At 39.3% G+C, this 25261-nt stretch overlaps 4 non-coding genes across 4 annotated transcripts; all 4 read right to left on the minus strand.

Moving 5' to 3' along the window:
* Nucleotides 1-741: 741 nt before the first annotated feature.
* On the minus strand, nt 742-823 carry TRNAS-GCU (transfer RNA serine (anticodon GCU)). Its single transcript has one exon. It is a non-coding gene; the product is annotated as a tRNA-Ser (tRNA).
* A 5211-nt stretch (nt 824-6034) lies between these two features.
* On the minus strand, nt 6035-6116 carry TRNAS-GCU (transfer RNA serine (anticodon GCU)). Its single transcript has one exon. It is a non-coding gene; the product is annotated as a tRNA-Ser (tRNA).
* A 10350-nt stretch (nt 6117-16466) lies between these two features.
* Nucleotides 16467-16548, minus strand: TRNAS-GCU (transfer RNA serine (anticodon GCU)). Its single transcript has one exon. It is a non-coding gene; the product is annotated as a tRNA-Ser (tRNA).
* A 7859-nt stretch (nt 16549-24407) lies between these two features.
* TRNAS-GCU (transfer RNA serine (anticodon GCU)) lies at nt 24408-24489 on the minus strand. The gene has a single exon. It is a non-coding gene; the product is annotated as a tRNA-Ser (tRNA).
* Between the last annotated feature and the right edge of the window lie 772 nt (nt 24490-25261).

Raw genomic sequence — 25261 nt, forward strand, 5'->3', positions numbered from 1 at the left:
GGAATGTCAGGTAAGAAAAGTTACACTTTACGCACCAGTCAGTAGTTCCATTGTTTTCTCCTACTCCAGGCAACCTTGCACCTGTTACGAATTACACTGTTGCATTCAGCAAGAATGTCTCCTTGAGCAAGTCGGGTCCCATGAGAAAGAATTTACTACAGCTACACACATCTCTAGCTTCTGGAAAAGTAAAGTTTCGTGTCCTTCAGGAAAACAGCACATTGCACGTTAGAAAAACACAGTTTAATATGAAACCAGGCATGAAGGCCCAGACCCTCCCTAAACTAAGGCCTATTGCTTAATGTAAAAACTCCTAATACATAACTCCAATTTTGATATGTTAATGCAAGTTCAAAACATCAGTACATAATTAATTCAGCATTAATAACTTTCTTTAGTCTTCGTATACATTGGTAGCCACTCCCCGTGGGCACATTTCAAACGCGTGCATTATTTCTACATTAACACATTTTCTATGCAGTTTCATTACACAATATATTGCAAACTTCTACGTCCCCCAACTTAACAACCCTCCGCCTGAGGAAAGAATTTGTGATTCATGCACAGAACCCGGCCAGCGTGTTTACAGTAATGCCTAAGCACAGTGCTCACCTGAGCGGTGTTTCCAAACCGAGGCATTGTACTGTCGGAAATACCATGGGATACGTAATTTAACTTTCACATAAAATAGGGTTAAACCAGACATACCGCATATTAAAAAGTAAACACACAATAATAAACCGACAAGGGTGGGATTCGAACCCACGCATGCAGAGCACAATGGATTAGCAGTCCATCGCCTTAACCACTCGGCCACCTTGTCGTGTAAAAGTCAGTTTTCAGGAGGAAAAAATATAGTAGCCGAAATGTGTTCTATGAGGAGATAGTTGTCCACACATAATAAAGAGCATATATTTACAGATTGTTATGGCAACTTGTTGTCTTCAGCTTTGCTCTAAATGACCTTGTTGTCCTTCCCTACTTCAGCTTGAATTTATATGATATATGTAATGGAATCATGAAAATTACACATTCCAAACGTGTTCTATCCATATGTGATCTACTGTCACACTACCCTCAAATGAGCTAAGATTGCTTTATTTCAGTTGTACGTGGATTTAAAGTGCAATTTCATACAAATATTTTACTGGTATGGTGCTTTCGAGTCTCTAGGTGTCATTCATTGTTGGGGTGCTTACATGTCAACATTAGGCAGCAAATAGTACACAAATAAGGAAAACTGCCTTCCCATTTAATGTGCATTGTTCTGCAAAATGTTTTAAGTAGGAGAAAGTAAAACTTAGTTTATAAAACCGCCTAAACTGGGAGTATTGCCGCTACAGCTTTGACACTTCAGTTTAAAAACATACGTGCATCAACAAGAAATATTTTTGCGCTAAATAAATTGTTGTCCGACTGCTCACGTAACGCATAAAACTGAGGCAGTCGTAATTACACCACATTGAAGTAATATCTTGGTGGTTTTCGTTGACGATGACTCAGCAGCAACAGATCAGATGACTTTTTATTAGTGATAGCGCATCACGGCCTTGATAAGTAAACTTACAAGGAGACACGCCTAGGTCGATGAACCTTTTGGACTAAGTTCGGGGACTTCCCAGTACGAGATGTCTTTTGGCATCACAAATCAATGGATCAATATCTCAACAACAATCGCAATAACTAATCATCATGCTAATCAATAACCTTTAATGAGAGTCAATAAAGTGAACACACCATGACCTTTCAGTCATGAATAAAAACACCAATTTAGTTAAGTGTTAGGATACTTATTTCCCTATTGGTTACAATCTAAAGTCATTTCTGTTAATCTCATCGGCAATTCATCTCATTAGTAACTCTTCAGATTTGCAATTAGAAATGCAATTAATCAATGCATGGGGAATATTCACTCAGTATTAACACATCATTAATAAGAACCAACTTAGAAAAGTCTCAGTAGTGCATATTTCAAAAAAGCAAGAACTCAGTAATTTGTCTATTTGCGTCAGATTTTAGTGAACACCTTAACTAACCTCAAATTAGCATCAGCATGTTGGGCTTCATGCAAAACAATTTAGCAAACACAAATTTGGAAAACATCTAACTATGGCCTCTATCAAAGAGCAGTTGGTACCGAGAAAGAAAAGGCAAGCCGACAATTACAATTTTCATCAGATAGTTACCCATCCAACGGATCAGCAAACAGCGTCAGTCTTTGTCCTCAGGGCATCAGTCGTTTTCACCATCAGCAAAGATAGGACAGGGCAAAGCCTCTGTATTGCATAGCTGAGGAACAAGAACTCCCCTCATATAGAGGAGATATGAGTATCAGGTAAGGAATAAGTAAAGGGTGGTTTAGAGTATCAGGACGAACAAACGGCAAAGCCTCAAAGGAAATGGCCTAAATGGCTCAGTAGAATGGCAAAGAATGGGTTGGAGTGGAATGTCCAATAAATAGCTGATTTCTGCTCAGTTCATATGGTTAAATCAAAACGGTCTAATTTACTCCTAATTCCTCGTTGGATAATAATTTGTGCATCGTTATCTCTGTCCAATAATTATTCACGCATTTCACCAGAATTTTCCACAAACCATAGTTCACATGTCGTTGATTGGCCCATGTTATTGACGTCTTCATCGGTTGGAATGTCAGGTAAGAAAAGTTACACTTTACGCACCAGTCAGTAGTTCCATTGTTTTCTCCTACTCCAGGCAACCTTGCACCTGTTACGAATTACACTGTTGCATTCAGCAAGAATGTCTCCTTGAGCAAGTCGGGTCCCATGAGAAAGAATTTACTAGAGCTACACACATCTCTAGCTTCTGGAAAAGTAAAGTTTCGTGTCCTTCAGGAAAACAGCACATTGCACGTTAGAAAAACACAGTTTAATATGAGACCAGGCATGTAGGCCCAGACCCTCGCTAAACTAAGGCCTATTGCTTAATGTACAAACTCCTAATACATAACTCCAATTTTGATATGTTAATACAAGTTCAAAACATCAGTACATAATTAACCAGCATTAATAACTTTCATTAGTCTTCGTATACATTGGTAGCCACTCCTCGTGGGCACATTTCAAACGCGTGCATTATTTCTACATTAACACATTTTCTATGCAGTTTCATTACACAATATATTGCAAACTTCTACGTCCCCCAACTTAACAACCCTCCGCCTGAGGAAAGAATTTGTGATTCATGCACAGAACCCGGCCGGCGCTGTTTACAGTAATGCCTAAGCACAGTGCTCACCTGAGCAGTGTTTCCAAACCGAGGCATTGTACTGTCGGAAATACCATGGGATACGTAATTTAACTTTCACATCAAATAGGGTTAAACCAGACATACCGCATATTAAAAAGTAAACACACAATAATAAACCGACAAGGGTGGGATTCGAACCAACGCATGCAGAGCACAATGGATTAGCAGTCCATCGTCTTAACCACTCGGCCACCTTTTCGTGTAAAAGTCAGTTTTCAGGAGGAAAAAATATAGTAGCCGAAATGTGTTCTATGAGGTGATAGTTGTCCACACATAATAAAGAGCATATATTTACAGATTGTTATGGCAACTTGTTGTCTTCAGCTTTGCTCTAAATGACCTTGTTGTCCTTCCCTACTTCAGCTTGAATTTATATGATATATGTAATGGAATCATGAAAATTACACATTCCAAACGTGTTCTATCCATATGTGATCTACTGTCACACTACCCTCAAATGAGCTAAGATTGCTTTATTTCAGTTGTACGTGGATTTAAAGTGCAATTTCATACAAATATTTTACTGGTATGGTGCTTTCGAGTCTCTAGGTGTCATTCATTGTTGGGGTGCTTACATGTCAACATTAGGCAGCAAATAGTACACAAATAAGGAAAACTGCCTTCCCATTTAATGTGCATTGTTCTGCAAAACGTTTTAAGTAGGAGAAAGTAAAACTTAGTTTATAAAACCGCCTAAACTCGGAGTATTGCCGCTACAGCTTTGACACTTCAGTTTAAAAACGTACGTGCATCAACAAGAAATATTTTTGCGCTAAATAAATTGCTGTCCGACTGCTCACGTAACGCATAAAACTGAGGCAGTCGTAATTACACCACATTGAAGTAATATCTTGGTGGTTTTCGTTGACGATGACTCAGCAGCAACAGATCAGATGACTTTTTATTAGTGATAGCGCATCACGGCCTTGATAAGTAAACTTACAAGGAGACACGCCTAGGTAGATGAACCTTTTGGACTACGTTCGGGGACTTCCCAGTACGAGATGTCTTTTGGCATCACAAATCAATGGATCAATATCTCAACAACAATCGCAATAACTAATCATCATGCTAATCAATAACCTTTAATGAGAGTAAATAAAGTGAACACACCATGACCTTTCAGTCATGAATAAAAACACCAATTTAGTTAAGTGTTAGGATACTTATTTCCCTATTGGTTACAATCTAAAGTCATTTCTGTTAATCTCATCGGCAATTCATCTCATTAGTAACTCTTCAGATTTGCAATTAGAAATGCAATTAATCAATGCATGGGGAATATTCACTCAGTATTAACACATCATTAATAAGAACCAACTTAGCAAAGTCTCAGTAGTGCATGATTCAAAAAAGCAAGAACTCAGTAATTTGTCTATTTGCGTCAGATTTTAGTGAACACCTTAACTAACCTCAAATTAGCATCAGCATGTTGGGCTTCATGCAAAACAATTTAGCAAACACAAATTTGGAAAACATCTAACTATGGCCTCTATCAAAGAGCAGTTGGTACCGAGAAAGAAAAGGCAAGCCGACAATTACAATTTTCATCAGATAGTTACCCATCCAACGGATCAGCAAACAGCGTCAGTCTTTGTCCTCAGGGCATCAGTCGTTTTCACCATCAGCAAAGATAGGACAGGGCAAAGCCTCTGTATTGCATAGCTGAGGAACAAGAACTCCCCTCATATAGAGGAGATATGAGTATCAGGTAAGGAATAAGTAAAGGGTGGTTTAGAGTATCAGGACGAACAAACGGCAAAGCCTCAAAGGAAATGGCCTAAATGGCTCAGTAGAATGGCAAAGAATGGGTTGGAGTGGAATGTCCAATAAATAGCTGATTTCTGCTCAGTTCATATGGTTAAATCAAAACGGTCTAATTTACTCCTAATTCCTCGTTGGATAATAATTTGTGCATCGTTATCTCTGTCCAATAATTATTCACGCATTTCACCAGAATTTTCCACAAACCATAGTTCACATGTCGTTGATTGGCCCATGTTATTGATGTCTTCATCGGTTGGAATGTCAGGTAAGAAAAGTTACACTTTACGCACCAGTCAGTAGTTCCATTGTTTTCTCCTACTCCAGGCAACCTTGCACCTGTTACGAATTACACTGTTGCATTCAGCAAGAATGTCTCCTTGAGCAAGTCGGGTCCCATGAGAAAGAATTTACTACAGCTACACACATCTCTAGCTTCTGGAAAAGTAAAGTTTCGTGTCCTTCAGGAAAACAGCACATTGCACGTTAGAAAAACACAGTTTAATATGAAACCAGGCATGAAGGCCCAGACCCTCCCTAAACTAAGGCCTATTGCTTAATGTAAAAACTCCTAATACATAACTCCAATTTTGATATGTTAATGCAAGTTCAAAACATCAGTACATAATTAATTCAGCATTAATAACTTTCTTTAGTCTTCGTATACATTGGTAGCCACTCCCCGTGGGCACATTTCAAACGCGTGCATTATTTCTACATTAACACATTTTCTATGCAGTTTCATTACACAATATATTGCAAACTTCTACGTCCCCCAACTTAACAACCCTCCGCCTGAGGAAAGAATTTGTGATTCATGCACAGAACCCGGCCAGCGCTGTTTACAGTAATGCCTAAGCACAGTGCTCACCTGAGCGGTGTTTCCAAACCGAGGCATTGTACTGTCGGAAATACCATGGGATACGTAATTTAACTTTCACATAAAATAGGGTTAAACCAGACATACCGCATATTAAAAAGTAAACACACAATAATAAACCGACAAGGGTGGGATTCGAACCCACGCATGCAGAGCACAATGGATTAGCAGTCCATCGCCTTAACCACTCGGCCACCTTGTCGTGTAAAAGTCAGTTTTCAGGAGGAAAAAATATAGTAGCCGAAATGTGTTCTATGAGGAGATAGTTGTCCACACATAATAAAGAGCATATATTTACAGATTGTTATGGCAACTTGTTGTCTTCAGCTTTGCTCTAAATGACCTTGTTGTCCTTCCCTACTTCAGCTTGAATTTATATGATATATGTAATGGAATCATAAAAATTACACATTGCAAACGTGTTCTATCCATATGTGATCTACTGTCACACTACCCTCAAATGAGCTAAGATTGCTTTATTTCAGTTGTACGTGGATTTAAAGTGCAATTTCATACAAATATTTTACTGGTATGGTGCTTTCGAGTCTCTAGGTGTCATTCATTGTTGGGGTGCTTACATGTCAACATTAGGCAGCAAATAGTATACAAAGAAGTGAAACTGCCTTCCCATTTAATCTGCATTGTTCTGCAAAATGTTTTAAGTAGGAGAAAGTAAAACTTAGTTCATAAAACCGCCTAAACTGGGAGTATTGCCGCTACAGCTTTGACACTTCAGTTTAAAAACGTACGTGCATCAACAAGAAATATTTTTGCGCTAAATAAATTGCTGTCCGACTGCTCACGTAACGCATAAAACTGAGGCAGTCGTAATTACACCACATTGAAGTTATATCTTGGTGGTTTTCATTGATGATGACTCAGCAGCAACAGATCAGATGACTTTTTATTAGTGATAGCGCATCACGGCCTTGATAAGTAAACTTACAAGGAGACACGCCTAGGTCGATGAACCTTTTGGACTACGTTCAGGGACTTCCCAGTACGAGATGTCTTTTGGCATCACAAATCAATGGATCAATATCTCAACAACAATCGCAATAACTAATCATCATGCTAATCAATAACCTTTAATGAGAGTCAATAAAGTGAACACACCATGACCTTTCAGTCATGAATAAAAACACCAATTTAGTTAAGTGTTAGGATACTTATTTCCCTATTGGTTACAATCTAAAGTCATTTCTGTTAATCTCATCAGCAATTCATCTCATTAGTAACTCTTCAGATTTGCAATTAGAAATGCAATTAATCAATGCATGGAGAATATTCACTCAGTATTAACACATCATTAATAAGAACCAACTTAGCAAAGTCTCAGTAGTGCATGATTCAAAAAAGCAAGAACTCAGTAATTTGTCTATTTGCGTCAGATTTTAGTGAACACCTTAACTAACCTCAAATTAGAATCAGCATGTTGGGCTTCATGCAAAACAATTTAGCAAACACAAATTTGGAAAACATCTAACTATGGCCTCTATCAAAGAGCAGTTGGTACCGAGAAAGAAAAGGCAAGCCGACAATTAAAATTTTCATCAGATAGTTACCCATCCAACGGATCAGCAAACAGCGTCAGTCTTTGTCCTCAGGGCATCAGTCGTTTTCACCATCAGCAAAGATAGGACAGGGCAAAGCCTCTGTATTGCATAGCTGAGGAACAAGAACTCCCCTCATATAGAGGAGATATGAGTATCAGGTAAGGAATAAGTAAAGGGTGGTTTAGAGTATCAGGACGAACAAACGGCAAAGTCTCAAAGGAAATGGCCTAAATGGCTCAGTAGAATGGCAAAGAATGGGTTGGAGTGGAATGTCCAATAAATAGCTGATTTCTGCTCAGTTCATATGTTTAATCAAAACTGTCTAATGTACTCCTAATTCCTCGTTGGATAATAATTTGTGCATCGTTATCTCTGTCTAATAATTATTCACGCATTTCACCAGAATTTTCCACAAACCATAGTTCACATGTCGTTGATTGGCCCATGTTATTGACGTCTTCATCGGTTGGAATGTCAGGTAAGAAAAGTTACACTTTACGCACCTGTCAGTAGTTCCATTGTTTTCTCCTACTCCAGGCAACCTTGCACCTGTTACGAATTACACTGTTGCATTCAGCAAGAATGTCTCCTTGAGCAAGTCGGGTCCCATGAGAAAGAATTTACTACAGCTACACACACCTCTAGCTTCTGGAAAAGTACAGTTTCGTGTCTTTCAGGAAAACAGCACATTGCACGTTAGAAAAACACAGTTTAATATGAGACCAGGCATGTAGGCCCAGACCCTCGCTAAACTAAGGCCTAGTGCTTAATGTACAAACTCCTAATACATAACTCCAATTTTGATATGTTAATTCAAGTTCAAAACATCAGTACATAATTAATTCAGCATTAATAACTTTCATTAGTCTTCGTATACATTGGTAGCCACTCCCCGTGGGCACATTTTAAACGCGTGCATTATTTCTACATTAACACATTTTCTATGCAGTTTCATTACACAATATATTGCAAACTTCTACGTCCCCCAACTTAACAACCCTCCGCCTGAGGAAAGAATTTGTGATTCGTGCACAGAACCCGGCCGGCGCTGTTTACAGTAATGCCTAAGCACAGTGCTCACCTGAGCGGTGTTTCCAAACCGAGGAATTGTACTGTCGGAAATACCATGGGATACGTAATTTAACTTTCACATAAAATAGGGTTAAACCAGACATACCGCATATTAAAAAGTAAACACACCATAATAAACCGACCAGGGTGGGATTCGAACCAACGCATGCAGAGTACAATGGATTAGCAGTCCATCGCCTTAACCACTTGGCCACCTTGTCGTGTAAAGGTCAGTTTTCAGGAGGAAAAAATATAGTAGCCGAAATGTGTTCTATGAGGTGATAGTTGTCCACACATAATAAAGAGCATATATTTACAGATTGTTATGGCAACTTGTTGTCTTCAGCTTTGCTCTAAATGACCTTGTTGTCCTTCCCTACTTCAGCTTGAATTTATATGATATATGTAATGGAATCATGAAAATTACACATTCCAAACGTGTTCTATCCATATGTGATCTACTGTCACACTACCCTCAAATGAGCTAAGATTGCTTTATTTCAGTTGTACGTGGATTTAAAGTGCAATTTCATACAAATATTTTACTGGTATGGTGCTTTCGAGTCTCTAGGTGTCATTCATTGTTGGGGTGCTTACATGTCAACATTAGGCAGCAAATAGTACACAAATAAGGAAAACTGCCTTCCCATTTAATGTGCATTGTTCTGCAAAATGTTTTAAGTAGGAGAAAGTAAAACTTAGTTTATAAAACCGCCTAAACTGGGAGTATTGCCGCTACAGCTTTGACACTTCAGTTTAAAAACATACGTGCATCAACAAGAAATATTTTTGCGCTAAATAAATTGTTGTCCGACTGCTCACGTAACGCATAAAACTGAGGCAGTCGTAATTACACCACATTGAAGTAATATCTTGGTGGTTTTCGTTGACGATGACTCAGCAGCAACAGATCAGATGACTTTTTATTAGTTATAGCGCATCACGGCCTTGTTAAGTAAACTTACAAGGAGACACGCCTAGGTCGATGAACCTTTTGGACTAAGTTCGGGGACTTCCCAGTACGAGATGTCTTTTGGCATCACAAATCAATGGATCAATATCTCAACAACAATCGCAATAACTAATCATCATGCTAATCAATAACCTTTAATGAGAGTCAATAAAGTGAACACACCATGACCTTTCAGTCATGAATAAAAACACCAATTTAGTTAAGTGTTAGGATACTTATTTCCCTATTGGTTACAATCTAAAGTAATTTCTGTTAATCTCATCGGCAATTCATCTCATTAGTAACTCTTCAGATTTGCAATTAGAAATGCAATTAATCAATGCATGGGGAATATTCACTCAGTATTAACACATCATTAATAAGAACCAACTTAGAAAAGTCTCAGTAGTGCATATTTCAAAAAAGCAAGAACTCAGTAATTTGTCTATTTGCGTCAGATTTTAGTGAACACCTTAACTAACCTCAAATTAGCATCAGCATGTTGGGCTTCATGCAAAACAATTTAGCAAACACAAATTTGGAAAACATCTAACTATGGCCTCTATCAAAGAGCAGTTGGTACCGAGTGTTGGAAAATGGGTTATTGGTAGGGCAGGTAGGTACCTACACCTAGCAACAAGCCACAAACCTCCACGTAAGTACAGTTAGGTCTCAATAAATTAATCCCAGCTCTACCCTTGGTAGCTTGGCATCGAGCGTCAAGGCTTAACTTAGGAGACAAAGTGTAAAGCATTCAAATATCACAAAACAGTAATTAAATAAAACACAGGAAACAGTTTAAAAATCCAAAACCAATTTATAAAAATAGCTTATATTTTTATCTTTAAAATGACACAAAAACGATTAAAATCGGTTCAGGGGAACCGGAGATATGAATTTTTAAAGTATTATTATTTTCTAGCGCATAGAAACAAAAAGCGCCAATCGGGTCATCTGGTTGCACCAGGACCGGGACAAAGTCAAACTTTCAGGCCGACCGCGATGGAGCCCTGCTCGGCTACAGGTCGCGGGAGGCCTCGGTTAAAAAGTTACCTTCTGACTTAGTCTTTATTTTGAAGTTTTTCTTCACCGGGACGAACCTGCCAGTTGGATCCGACCTCCTGGAGCCCTTGTCCGGATACGCGAAGTCGGTTTCCTCGGTGGTGATTTCTACCTTCGGACTTAGTCGTTTTTTCGAGATGAAAATCCTTCGACCGGGGTAAACCTGGATCTTGATCCGACGTCCGTGGAGCCCTTCTCGGATACGATGGCTGGAAGGTCCCGGTCAACTTTTTACGTTCGGACTTAGTCTCTTTTTCGGATGTTTTTCTTGACCGGGACGAACCACGAAGTCAGGCCGGGTCGCGGTTGAGGCAAGCCGGCTAGAATTTCCGCGTCGAGTCGGTCACTTTATGGAGCTTTTTTCTAGAATTTCTCCAATCTTTTCCAAACTTCTGGGGCTTCACCCAGATGTTCTTTTAAGGTTCTTTTGGGGTCCACAGCTCACCCCAAGGGTCCAGAAGTTCTGTGATGGTCCTTGGGAAGTGCAGACTTCAACTCCCAGAATACACCTGGCGCAAACTCCTTTTTGGCCACTGGACAGTGGTCAGCTGGTCACTTTTTCAGGAGTTGGTGCAGGGGACTCTGGTTAGCAATTTTTCACCTGTAGCAAACAGGGAGTCCCTCCTTGAACCAGTGGAAGCCAGGCAAAGTCCTTCTTGTGGTGAAGCCCAAGTGTGCAGCTGGTGCAGTCTTTCTGAGTGCAGGGTCCAGGTGCAGGCCAGGGGTCCAGCAGGGCAGTCCTTCTTCTCCTTGTAGTTCTTTCTTCTTGAAATTTGGTGGGGATCTGAGGCGTGGGTGCAGGTCTGCCAGTTTTATCCTTGCTCCTGGGTGAAAAGCAGGGGGGCCCTGGTCCTCCAATCAGGGACAGGGTCGTCCCCCTGTGATGACCACTTCCTGGGAAGTGTGGCAAAAATCCATCCCAGAAGGCAATAGTCTCTAAAAATCCAAAATGGATGAATCTGATTTTTGGAGGAGAGATCTGGCTGAGCCCACCCACTGGTGTGGCTAAAAATCATAAACACACCCCTCTCCTGCCCTCTCCTAATCTAATCAAGGGGGCACCTAGCTGTCTGGGGTTGCAGGATGTGGGGGTGTTGCTGGGTGCTCCAGATGTCCTTCTCTGCCTTTGAAGACCAGTTTGGCAGCCCTCCCCCTTCCTGCTTCCCCATCTGCTGAGGGGAGATTCTCTCCCCCAAGCACATTCCTTTGTGTAAAGCCAGGCCACTTCACACCTCATTAAAGTGGCCTGGCAGAAGCTGCTGCAGGCTGGCCAATCAGAGCACAGCAGCAAAAACAATGCAGAGCTGAAATTGGCAACTTTTTAGGTAAAGTCTAAACTTTTTACCTGCACTAGTTATATTAAATCCAACAACTGGAAGTTGTGGGATTTATTATAACAATCAATTTGATACCAAATTCTTGGTATGTAACATTTAAGGAGACTTTAAAATTTAAAATAAAGTCTGCTCATTCTAGCCTATGAAGGCCATTTACTTCAATGAGGGAAAAACGAATTTGGCTGTTTTTACCTCACCAGGGCTTATAAATCTATTTTTATAAAGTCCCTGCTTATAGTTACATGGCACCCAGCCCTAGGGGCACATAGGGCACACCTTAGGGGTGACTTATATGTAAAAATAAGGTAGTTTAAAACTTTGGAAGTACCTTTAATTCCAAAGTCGAATTTGCATATAACTTTAATTTAAAAGCAGCCAGCAAGGCAGGCTTGCTTTTAAAATGACACTGGGCACCTCAGCAATGCACCTAGGTGTGCACCACCTATGCTGTGGTCCCTAAACCTACATGCCCTACCATATACTAGGGACTTATAGGTAGGTTAACTTAGCCAATTATAATTAGCCTAATTTGCATATCCATTTTACACAGAGCACAGGCCCTGGGACTGGTTAGCAGTACCCAGGGCACCATCAGAGTCAGGAAAACACCAGCATAAAGTGGAAAATGGGGGCAAAAAGTTAGGGGGCCTCTGCAATCAGCCCCAGTTTCTCACACCGAGAAAGAAAAGGCAAGCCGACAATTACAATTTTCATCAGATAGTTACCCATCCAAAGGATCAGCAAACAGCGTCAGTCTTTGTCCTCAGGGCATCAGTCGTTTTCACCATCAGCAAAGATAGGACAGGGCAAAGCCTCTGTATTGCATAGCTGAGGAACAAGAACTCCCCTCATATAGAGGAGATATGAGTATCAGGTAAGGAATAAGTAAAGGGTGGTTTAGAGTATCAGGACGAACAAACGGCAAAGTCTCAAAGGAAATGGCCTAAATGGCTCAGTAGAATGGCAAAGAATGGGTTGGAGTGGAATGTCCAATAAATAGCTGATTTCTGCTCAGTTCATATGGTTAAATCAAAACGGTCTAATTTACTCCTAATTCCTCGTTGGATAATAATTTGTGCATCGTTATCTCTGTCCAATAATTATTCACGCATTTCACCAGAATTTTCCACAAACCATAGTTCACATGTCGTTGATTGGCCCATGTTATTGACGTCTTCATCGGTTGGAATGTCAGGTAAGAAAAGTTACACTTTACGCACCAGTCAGTAGTTCCATTGTTTTCTCCTACTCCAGGCAACCTTGCACCTGTTACGAATTACACTGTTGCATTCAGCAAGAATGTCTCCTTGAGCAAGTCGGGTCCCATGAGAAAGAATTTACTAGAGCTACACACATCTCTAGCTTCTGGAAAAGTAAAGTTTTGTGTCCTTCAGGAAAACAGCACATTGCACGTTAGAAAAACACAGTTTAATATGAGACCAGGCATGTAGGCCCAGACCCTCGCTAAACTAAGGCCTATTGCTTAATGTACAAACTCCTAATACATAACTCCAATTTTGATATGTTAATACAAGTTCAAAACATCAGTACATAATTAATTCAGCATTAATAACTTTCATTAGTCTTCGTATACATTGGTAGCCACTCCCCGTGGGCACATTTCAAACGCGTGCATTATTTCTACATTAACACATTTTCTATGCAGTTTCATTACACAATATATTGCAAACTTCTACGTCCCCCAACTTAACAACCCTCCGCCTGAGGAAAGAATTTGTGATTCATGCACAGAACCCGGCCGGCGCTGTTTACAGTAATGCCTAAGCACAGTGCTCACCTGAGCAGTGTTTCCAAACCGAGGCATTGTACTGTCGGAAATACCATGGGATACGTAATTTAACTTTCACATCAAATAGGGTTAAACCAGACATACCGCATATTAAAAAGTAAACACACAATAATAAACCGACAAGGGTGGGATTCGAACCAACGCATGCAGAGCACAATGGATTAGCAGTCCATCGTCTTAACCACTCGGCCACCTTTTCGTGTAAAAGTCAGTTTTCAGGAGGAAAAAATATAGTAGCCGAAATGTGTTCTATGAGGTGATAGTTGTCCACACATAATAAAGAGCATATATTTACAGATTGTTATGGCAACTTGTTGTCTTCAGCTTTGCTCTAAATGACCTTGTTGTCCTTCCCTACTTCAGCTTGAATTTATATGATATATGTAATGGAATCATGAAAATTACACATTCCAAACGTGTTCTATCCATATGTGATCTACTGTCACACTACCCTCAAATGAGCTAAGATTGCTTTATTTCAGTTGTACGTGGATTTAAAGTGCAATTTCATACAAATATTTTACTGGTATGGTGCTTTCGAGTCTCTAGGTGTCATTCATTGTTGGGGTGCTTACATGTCAACATTAGGCAGCAAATAGTACACAAATAAGGAAAACTGCCTTCCCATTTAATGTGCATTGTTCTGCAAAACGTTTTAAGTAGGAGAAAGTAAAACTTAGTTTATAAAACAGCCTAAACTGGGAGTATTGCCGCTACAGCTTTGACACTTCAGTTTAAAAACGTACGTGCATCAACAAGAAATATTTTTGCGCTAAATAAATTGCTGTCCGACTGCTCACGTAACGCATAAAACTGAGGCAGTCGTAATTACACCACATTGAAGTAATATCTTGGTGGTTTTCGTTGACGATGACTCAGCAGCAACAGATCAGATGACTTTTTATTAGTGATAGCGCATCACGGCCTTGATAAGTAAACTTACAAGGAGACACGCCTAGGTAGATGAACCTTTTGGACTACGTTCGGGGACTTCCCAGTACGAGATGTCTTTTGGCATCACAAATCAATGGATCAATATCTCAACAACAATCGCAATAACTAATCATCATGCTAATCAATAACCTTTAATGAGAGTAAATAAAGTGAACACACCATGACCTTTCAGTCATGAATAAAAACACCAATTTAGTTAAGTGTTAGGATACTTATTTCCCTATTGGTTACAATCTAAAGTCATTTCTGTTAATCTCATCGGCAATTCATCTCATTAGTAACTCTTCAGATTTGCAATTAGAAATGCAATTAATCAATGCATGGGGAATATTCACTCAGTATTAACACATCATTAATAAGAACCAACTTAGCAAAGTCTCAGTAGTGCATGATTCAAAAAAGCAAGAACTCAGTAATTTGTCTATTTGCGTCAGATTTTAGTGAACACCTTAACTAACCTCAAATTAGCATCAGCATGTTGGGCTTCATGCAAAACAATTTAGCAAACACAAATTTGGAAAACATCTAACTATGGCCTCTATCAAAGAGCAGTTGGTACCGAGAAAGAAAAGGCAAGCCGACAATTACAATTTTCATCAGATAGTTACCCATCCAACGGATCAGCAAACAGCGTCAGTCTTTGTCCTCAGGGCATCAGTCGTTTTCACCATCAGCAAAGATAGGACAGGGCAAAGCCTCTGTATTGCATAGCTGAGGAACAAGAACTCCCCTCATATAGAGGAGATATGAGTATCAGGTAAGGAATAAGTAAAGGGTGGTTTAGAGTATCAGGACGAACAAACGGCAAAGCCTCAAAGGAAATGGCCTAAATGGCTCAGTAGAATGGCAAAGAATGGGTTGGAGTGGAATGTCCAATAAATAGCTGATTTCTGCTCAGTTCATATGGTTAAATCAAAACGGTCTAATTTACTCCTAATTCCTCGTTGGATAATAATTTGTGCATCGTTATCTCTGTCCAATAATTATTCACGCATTTCACCAGAATTTTCCACAAACCATAGTTCACATGTCGTTGATTGGCCCATGTTATTGATGTCTTCATCGGTTGGAATGTCAGGTAAGAAAAGTTACACTTTACGCACCAGTCAGTAGTTCCATTGTTTTCTCCTACTCCAGGCAACCTTGCACCTGTTACGAATTACACTGTTGCATTCAGCAAGAATGTCTCCTTGAGCAAGTCGGGTCCCATGAGAAAGAATTTACTACAGCTACACACATCTCTAGCTTCTGGAAAAGTAAAGTTTCGTGTCCTTCAGGAAAACAGCACATTGCACGTTAGAAAAACACAGTTTAATATGAAACCAGGCATGAAGGCCCAGACCCTCCCTAAACTAAGGCCTATTGCTTAATGTAAAAACTCCTAATACATAACTCCAATTTTGATATGTTAATACAAGTTCAAAACATCAGTACATAATTAATTCAGCATTAATAACTTTCTTTAGTCTTCGTATACATTGGTAGCCACTCCCCGTGGGCACATTTCAAACGCGTGCATTATTTCTACATTAACACATTTTCTATGCAGTTTCATTACACAATATATTGCAAACTTCTACGTCCCCCAACTTAACAACCCTCCGCCTGAGGAAAGAATTTGTGATTCATGCACAGAACCCGGCCGGCGCTGTTTACAGTAATGCCTAAGCACAGTGCTCACCTGAGCGGTGTTTCCAAACCGAGGCATTGTACTGTCGGAAATACCATGGGATACGTAATTTAACTTTCACATAAAATAGGGTTAAACCAGACATACCGCATATTAAAAAGTAAACACACAATAATAAACCGACAAGGGTGGGATTCGAACCCACGCATGCAGAGCACAATGGATTAGCAGTCCATCGCCTTAACCACTCGGCCACCTTGTCGTGTAAAAGTCAGTTTTCAGGAGGAAAAAATATAGTAGCCGAAATGTGTTCTATGAGGTGATAGTGGTCCACACATAATAAAGAGCATATATTTACAGATTGTTATGGCAACTTGTTGTCTTCAGCTTTGCTCTAAATGACCTTGTTGTCCTTCCCTACTTCAGCTTGAATTTATATGATATATGTAATGGAATCATAAAAATTACACATTGCAAACGTGTTCTATCCATATGTGATCTACTGTCACACTACCCTCAAATGAGCTAAGATTGCTTTATTTCAGTTGTACGTGGATTTAAAGTGCAATTTCATACAAATATTTTACTGGTATGGTGCTTTCGAGTCTCTAGGTGTCATTCATTGTAGGGGTGCTTACATGCCAACATTAGGCAGCAAATAGTATACAAAGAAGTGAAACTGCCTTCCCATTTAATCTGCATTGTTCTACAAAACGTTTTAAGTAGGAGAAAGTAAAACTTAGTTCATAAAACCGCCTAAACTGGGAGTATTGCCGCTACAGCTTTGACACTTCAGTTTAAAAACGTACGTGCATCAACAAGAAATATTTTTGCGCTAAATAAATTGCTGTCCGACTGCTCACGTAACGCATAAAACTGAGGCAGTCGTAATTACACCACATTGAAGTTATATCTTGGTGGTTTTCATTGATGATGACTCAGCAGCAACAGATCAGATGACTTTTTATTAGTGATAGCGCATCACGGCCTTGATAAGTAAACTTACAAGGAGACACGCCTAGGTCGATGAACCTTTTGGACTACGTTCAGGGACTTCCCAGTACGAGATGTCTTTTGGCATCACAAATCAATGGATCAATATCTCAACAACAATCGCAATAACTAATCATCATGCTAATCAATAACCTTTAATGAGAGTCAATAAAGTGAACACACCATGACCTTTCAGTCATGAATAAAAACACCAATTTAGTTAAGTGTTAGGATACTTATTTCCCTATTGGTTACAATCTAAAGTCATTTCTGTTAATCTCATCAGCAATTCATCTCATTAGTAACTCTTCAGATTTGCAATTAGAAATGCAATTAATCAATGCATGGGGAATATTCACTCAGTATTAACACATCATTAATAAGAACCAACTTAGCAAAGTCTCAGTAGTGCATATTTCAAAAAAGCAAGAACTCAGTAATTTGTCTATTTGCGTCAGATTTTAGTGAACACCTTAACTAACCTCAAATTAGCATCAGCATGTTGGGCTTCATGCAAAACAATTTAGCAAACACAAATTTGGAAAACATCTAACTATGGCCTCTATCAAAGAGCAGTTGGTACCGAGAAAGAAAAGGCAAGCCGACAATTACAATTTTCATCAGATAGTTACCCATCCAAAGGATCAGCAAACAGCGTCAGTCTTTGTCCTCAGGGCATCAGTCGTTTTCACCATCAGCAAAGATAGGACAGGGCAAAGCCTCTGTATTGCATAGCTGAGGAACAAGAACTCCCCTCATATAGAGGAGATATGAGTATCAGGTAAGGAATAAGTAAAGGGTGGTTTAGAGTATCAGGACGAACAAACGGCAAAGTCTCAAAGGAAATGGCCTAAATGGCTCAGTAGAATGGCAAAGAATGGGTTGGAGTGGAATGTCCAATAAATAGCTGATTTCTGCTCAGTTCATATGGTTAAATCAAAACGGTCTAATTTACTCCTAATTCCTCGTTGGATAATAATTTGTGCATCGTTATCTCTGTCCAATAATTATTCACGCATTTCACCAGAATTTTCCACAAACCATAGTTCACATGTCGTTGATTGGCCCATGTTATTGACGTCTTCATCGGTTGGAATGTCAGGTAAGAAAAGTTACACTTTACGCACCAGTCAGTAGTTCCATTGTTTTCTCCTACTCCAGGCAACCTTGCACCTGTTACGAATTACACTGTTGCATTCAGCAAGAATGTCTCCTTGAGCAAGTCGGGTCCCATGAGAAAGAATTTACTAGAGCTACACACATCTCTAGCTTCTGGAAAAGTAAAGTTTCGTGTCCTTCAGGAAAACAGCACATTGCACGTTAGAAAAACACAGTTTAATATGAGACCAGGCATGTAGGCCCAGACCCTCGCTAAACTAAGGCCTATTGCTTAATGTACAAACTCCTAATACATAACTCCAATTTTGATATGTTAATACAAGTTCAAAACATCAGTACATAATTAATTCAGCATTAATAACTTTCATTAGTCTTCGTATACATTGGTAGCCACTCCCCGTGGGCACATTTCAAACGCGTGCATTATTTCTACATTAACACATTTTCTATGCAGTTTCATTACACAATATATTGCAAACTTCTACGTCCCCCAACTTAACAACCCTCCGCCTGAGGAAAGAATTTGTGATTCATGCACAGAACCCGGCCGGCGCTGTTTACAGTAATGCCTAAGCACAGTGCTCACCTGAGCAGTGTTTCCAAACCGAGGCATTGTACTGTCGGAAATACCATGGGATACGTAATTTAACTTTCACATCAAATAGGGTTAAACCGGACATACCGCATATTAAAAAGTAAACACACAATAATAAACCAACAAGGGTGGGATTCGAACCAACGCATGCAGAGCACAATGGATTAGCAGTCCATCGTCTTAACCACTCGGCCACCTTTTCGTGTAAAAGTCAGGTTTCAGGAGGAAAAAATATAGTAGCCGAAATGTGTTCTATGAGGTGATAGTTGTCCACACATAATAAAGAGCATATATTTACAGATTGTTATGGCAACTTGTTGTCTTCAGCTTTGCTCTAAATGACCTTGTTGTCCTTCCCTATTTCAGCTTGAATTTATATGATATATGTAATGGAATCATAAAAATTACACATTGCAAACGTGTTCTATCCATATGTGATCTACTGTCACACTACCCTCAAATGAGCTAAGATTGCTTTATTTCAGTTGTACGTGGATTTAAAGTGCAATTTCATACAAATATTTTACTGGTATGGTGCTTTCGAGTCTCTAGGTGTCATTCATTGTTGGGGTGCTTACATGTCAACATTAGGCAGCAAATAGTATACAAAGAAGTGAAACTGCCTTCCCATTTAATCTGCATTGTTCTGCAAAACGTTTTAAGTAGGAGAAAGTAAAACTTAGTTCATAAAACCGCCTAAACTGGGAGTATTGCCGCTACAGCTTTGACACTTCAGTTTAAAAACGTACGTGCATCAACAAGAAATATTTTTGCGCTAAATAAATTGCTGTCCGACTGCTCACGTAACGCATAAAACTGAGGCAGTCGTAATTACACCACATTGAAGTTATATCTTGGTGGTTTTCATTGATGATGACTCAGCAGCAACAGATCAGATGACTTTTTATTAGTGATAGCGCATCACGGCCTTGATAAGTAAACTTACAAGGAGACACGCCTAGGTCGATGAACCTTTTGGACTACGTTCAGGGACTTCCCAGTACGAGATGTCTTTTGGCATCACAAATCAATGGATCAATATCTCAACAACAATCGCAATAACTAATCATCATGCTAATCAATAACCTTTAATGAGAGTCAATAAAGTGAACACACCATGACCTTTCAGTCATGAATAAAAACACCAATTTAGTTAAGTGTTAGGATACTTATTTCCCTATTGGTTACAATCTAAAGTCATTTCTGTTAATCTCATCAGCAATTCATCTCATTAGTAACTCTTCAGATTTGCAATTAGAAATGCAATTAATCAATGCATGGGGAATATTCACTCAGTATTAACACATCATTAATAAGAACCAACTTAGCAAAGTCTCAGTAGTGCATATTTCAAAAAAGCAAGAACTCAGTAATTTGTCTATTTGCGTCAGATTTTAGTGAACACCTTAACTAACCTCAAATTAGCATCAGCATGTTGGGCTTCATGCAAAACAATTTAGCAAACACAAATTTGGAAAACATCTAACTATGGCCTCTATCAAAGAGCAGTTGGTACCGAGAAAGAAAAGGCAAGCCGACAATTACAATTTTCATCAGATAGTTACCCATCCAAAGGATCAGCAAACAGCGTCAGTCTTTGTCCTCAGGGCATCAGTCGTTTTCACCATCAGCAAAGATAGGACAGGGCAAAGCCTCTGTATTGCATAGCTGAGGAACAAGAACTCCCCTCATATAGAGGAGATATGAGTATCAGGTAAGGAATAAGTAAAGGGTGGTTTAGAGTATCAGGACGAACAAACGGCAAAGTCTCAAAGGAAATGGCCTAAATGGCTCAGTAGAATGGCAAAGAATGGGTTGGAGTGGAATGTCCAATAAATAGCTGATTTCTGCTCAGTTCATATGGTTAAATCAAAACGGTCTAATTTACTCCTAATTCCTCGTTGGATAATAATTTGTGCATCGTTATCTCTGTCCAATAATTATTCACGCATTTCACCAGAATTTTCCACAAACCATAGTTCACATGTCGTTGATTGGCCCATGTTATTGACGTCTTCATCGGTTGGAATGTCAGGTAAGAAAAGTTACACTTTATGCACCAGTCAGTAGTTCCATTGTTTTCTCCTACTCCAGGCAACCTTGCACCTGTTACGAATTACACTGTTGCATTCAGCAAGAATGTCTCCTTGAGCAAGTCGGGTCCCATGAGAAAGAATTTACTAGAGCTACACACATCTCTAGCTTCTGGAAAAGTAAAGTTTCGTGTCCTTCAGGAAAACAGCACATTGCACGTTAGAAAAACACAGTTTAATATGAGACCAGGCATGTAGGCCCAGACCCTCGCTAAACTAAGGCCTATTGCTTAACGTACAAACTCCTAATACATAACTCCAATTTTGATATGTTAATACAAGTTCAAAAGATCAGTACATAATTAATTCAGCATTAATAACTTTCATTAGTCTTCGTATACATTGGTAGCCACTCCCCGTGGGCACATTTCAAACGCGTGCATTATTTCTACATTAACACATTTTCTATGCAGTTTCATTACACAATATATTGCAAACTTCTACGTCCCCCAACTTAACAACCCTCCGCCTGAGGAAAGAATTTGTGATTCATGCACAGAACCCGGCCGGCGCTGTTTACAGTAATGCCTAAGCACAGTGCTCACCTGAGCAGTGTTTCCAAACCGAGGCATTGTACTGTCGGAAATACCATGGGATACGTAATTTAACTTTCACATCAAATAGGGTTAAACCAGACATACCGCATATTAAAAAGTAAACACACAATAATAAACCGACAAGGGTGGGATTCGAACCAACGCATGCAGAGCACAATGGATTAGCAGTCCATCGTCTTAACCACTCGGCCACCTTTTCGTGTAAAAGTCAGGTTTCAGGAGGAAAAAATATAGTAGCCGAAATGTGTTCTATGAGGTGATAGTTGTCCACACATAATAAAGAGCATATATTTACAGATTGTTATGGCAACTTGTTGTCTTCAGCTTTGCTCTAAATGACCTTGTTGTCCTTCCCTACTTCAGCTTGAATTTATATGATATATGTAATGGAATCATGAAAATTACACATTCCAAACGTGTTCTATCCATATGTGATCTACTGTCACACTACCCTCAAATGAGCTAAGATTGCTTTATTTCAGTTGTACGTGGATTTAAAGTGCAATTTCATACAAATATTTTACTGGTATGGTGCTTTCGAGTCTCTAGGTGTCATTCATTGTTGGGGTGCTTACATGTCAACATTAGGCAGCAAATAGTACACAAATAAGGAAAACTGCCTTCCCATTTAATGTGCATTGTTCTGCAAAACGTTTTAAGTATGAGAAAGTAAAACTTAGTTTATAAAACCGCCTAAACTGGGAGTATTGCCGCTACAGCTTTGACACTTCAGTTTAAAAACGTACGTGCATCAACAAGAAATATTTTTGCGCTAAATAAATTGCTGTCCGACTGCTCACGTAACGCATAAAACTGAGGCAGTCGTAATTACACCACATTGAAGTAATATCTTGGTGGTTTTCGTTGACGATGACTCAGCAGCAACAGATCAGATGACTTTTTATTAGTGATAGCGCATCACGGCCTTGATAAGTAAACTTACAAGGAGACACGCCTAGGTAGATGAACCTTTTGGACTACGTTCGGGGACTTCCCAGTACGAGATGTCTTTTGGCATCACAAATCAATGGATCAATATCTCAACAACAATCGCAATAACTAATCATCATGCTAATCAATAACCTTTAATGAGAGTAAATAAAGTGAACACACCATGACCTTTCAGTCATGAATAAAAACACCAATTTAGTTAAGTGTTAGGATACTTATTTCCCTATTGGTTACAATCTAAAGTCATTTCTGTTAATCTCATCGGCAATTCATCTCATTAGTAACTCTTCAGATTTGCAATTAGAAATGCAATTAATCAATGCATGGGGAATATTCACTCAGTATTAACACATCATTAATAAGAACCAACTTAGCAAAGTCTCAGTAGTGCATGATTCAAAAAAGCAAGAACTCAGTAATTTGTCTATTTGCGTCAGATTTTAGTGAACACCTTAACTAACCTCAAATTAGCATCAGCATGTTGGGCTTCATGCAAAACAATTTAGCAAACACAAATTTGGAAAACATCTAACTATGGCCTCTATCAAAGAGCAGTTGGTACCGAGAAAGAAAAGGCAAGCCGACAATTACAATTTTCATCAGATAGTTACCCATCCAACGGATCAGCAAACAGCGTCAGTCTTTGTCCTCAGGGCATCAGTCGTTTTCACCATCAGCAAAGATAGGACAGGGCAAAGCCTCTGTATTGCATAGCTGAGGAACAAGAACTCCCCTCATATAGAGGAGATATGAGTATCAGGTAAGGAATAAGTAAAGGGTGGTTTAGAGTATCAGGACGAACAAACGGCAAAGCCTCAAAGGAAATGGCCTAAATGGCTCAGTAGAATGGCAAAGAATGGGTTGGAGTGGAATGTCCAATAAATAGCTGATTTCTGCTCAGTTCATATGGTTAAATCAAAACGGTCTAATTTACTCCTAATTCCTCGTTGGATAATAATTTGTGCATCGTTATCTCTGTCCAATAATTATTCACGCATTTCACCAGAATTTTCCACAAACCATAGTTCACATGTCGTTGATTGGCCCATGTTATTGATGTCTTCATCGGTTGGAATGTCAGGTAAGAAAAGTTACACTTTACGCACCAGTCAGTAGTTCCATTGTTTTCTCCTACTCCAGGCAACCTTGCACCTGTTACGAATTACACTGTTGCATTCAGCAAGAATGTCTCCTTGAGCAAGTCGGGTCCCATGAGAAAGAATTTACTACAGCTACACACATCTCTAGCTTCTGGAAAAGTAAAGTTTCGTGTCCTTCAGGAAAACAGCACATTGCACGTTAGAAAAACACAGTTTAATATGAAACCAGGCATGAAGGCCCAGACCCTCCCTAAACTAAGGCCTATTGCTTAATGTAAAAACTCCTAATACATAACTCCAATTTTGATATGTTAATACAAGTTCAAAACATCAGTACATAATTAATTCAGCATTAATAACTTTCTTTAGTCTTCGTATACATTGGTAGCCACTCCCAGTGGGCACATTTCAAACGCGTGCATTATTTCTACATTAACACATTTTCTATGCAGTTTCATTACACAATATTTTGCAAACTTCTACGTCCCCCAACTTAACAACCCTCCGCCTGAGGAAAGAATTTGTGATTCATGCACAGAACCCGGCCGGCGCTGTTTACAGTAATGCCTAAGCACAGTGCTCACCTGAGCGGTGTTTCCAAACCGAGGCATTGTACTGTCGGAAATACCATGGGATACGTAATTTAACTTTCACATAAAATAGGGTTAAACCAGACATACCGCATATTAAAAAGTAAACACACAATAATAAACCGACAAGGGTGGGATTCGAACCCACGCATGCAGAGCACAATGGATTAGCAGTTCTTCGCCTTAACCACTCGGCCACCTTGTCGTGTAAAAGTCAGTTTTCAGGAGGAAAAAATATAGTAGCCGAAATGTGTTCTATGAGGTGATAGTTGTCCACACATAATAAAGAGCATATATTTACAGATTGTTATGGCAACTTGTTGTCTTCAGCTTTGCTCTAAATGACCTTGTTGTCCTTCCCTACTTCAGCTTGAATTTATATGATATATGTAATGGAATCATAAAAATTACACATTGCAAACGTGTTCTATCCATATGTGATCTACTGTCACACTACCCTCAAATGAGCTAAGATTGCTTTATTTCAGTTGTACGTGGATTTAAAGTGCAATTTCATACAAATATTTTACTGGTATCGTGCTTTCGAGTCTCTAGGTGTCATTCATTGTTGGGGTGCTTACATGTCAACATTAGGCAGCAAATAGTATACAAAGAAGTGAAACTGCCTTCCCATTTAATCTGCATTGTTCTGCAAAACGTTTTAAGTAGGAGAAAGTAAAACTTAGTTCATAAAACCGCCTAAACTGGGAGTATTGCCGCTACAGCTTTGACACTTCAGTTTAAAAACGTACGTGCATCAACAAGAAATATTTTTGCGCTAAATAAATTGCTGTCCGACTGCTCACGTAACGCATAAAACTGAGGCAGTCGTAATTACACCACATTGAAGTTATATCTTGGTGGTTTTCATTGATGATGACTCAGCAGCAACAGATCAGATGACTTTTTATTAGTGATAGCGCATCACGGCCTTGATAAGTAAACTTACAAGGAGACACGCCTAGGTCGATGAACCT

Source organism: Pleurodeles waltl, chromosome 12 (assembly GCF_031143425.1).
Source record: "Pleurodeles waltl isolate 20211129_DDA chromosome 12, aPleWal1.hap1.20221129, whole genome shotgun sequence".
Lineage (NCBI taxonomy): Eukaryota > Metazoa > Chordata > Amphibia > Caudata > Salamandridae > Pleurodeles > Pleurodeles waltl.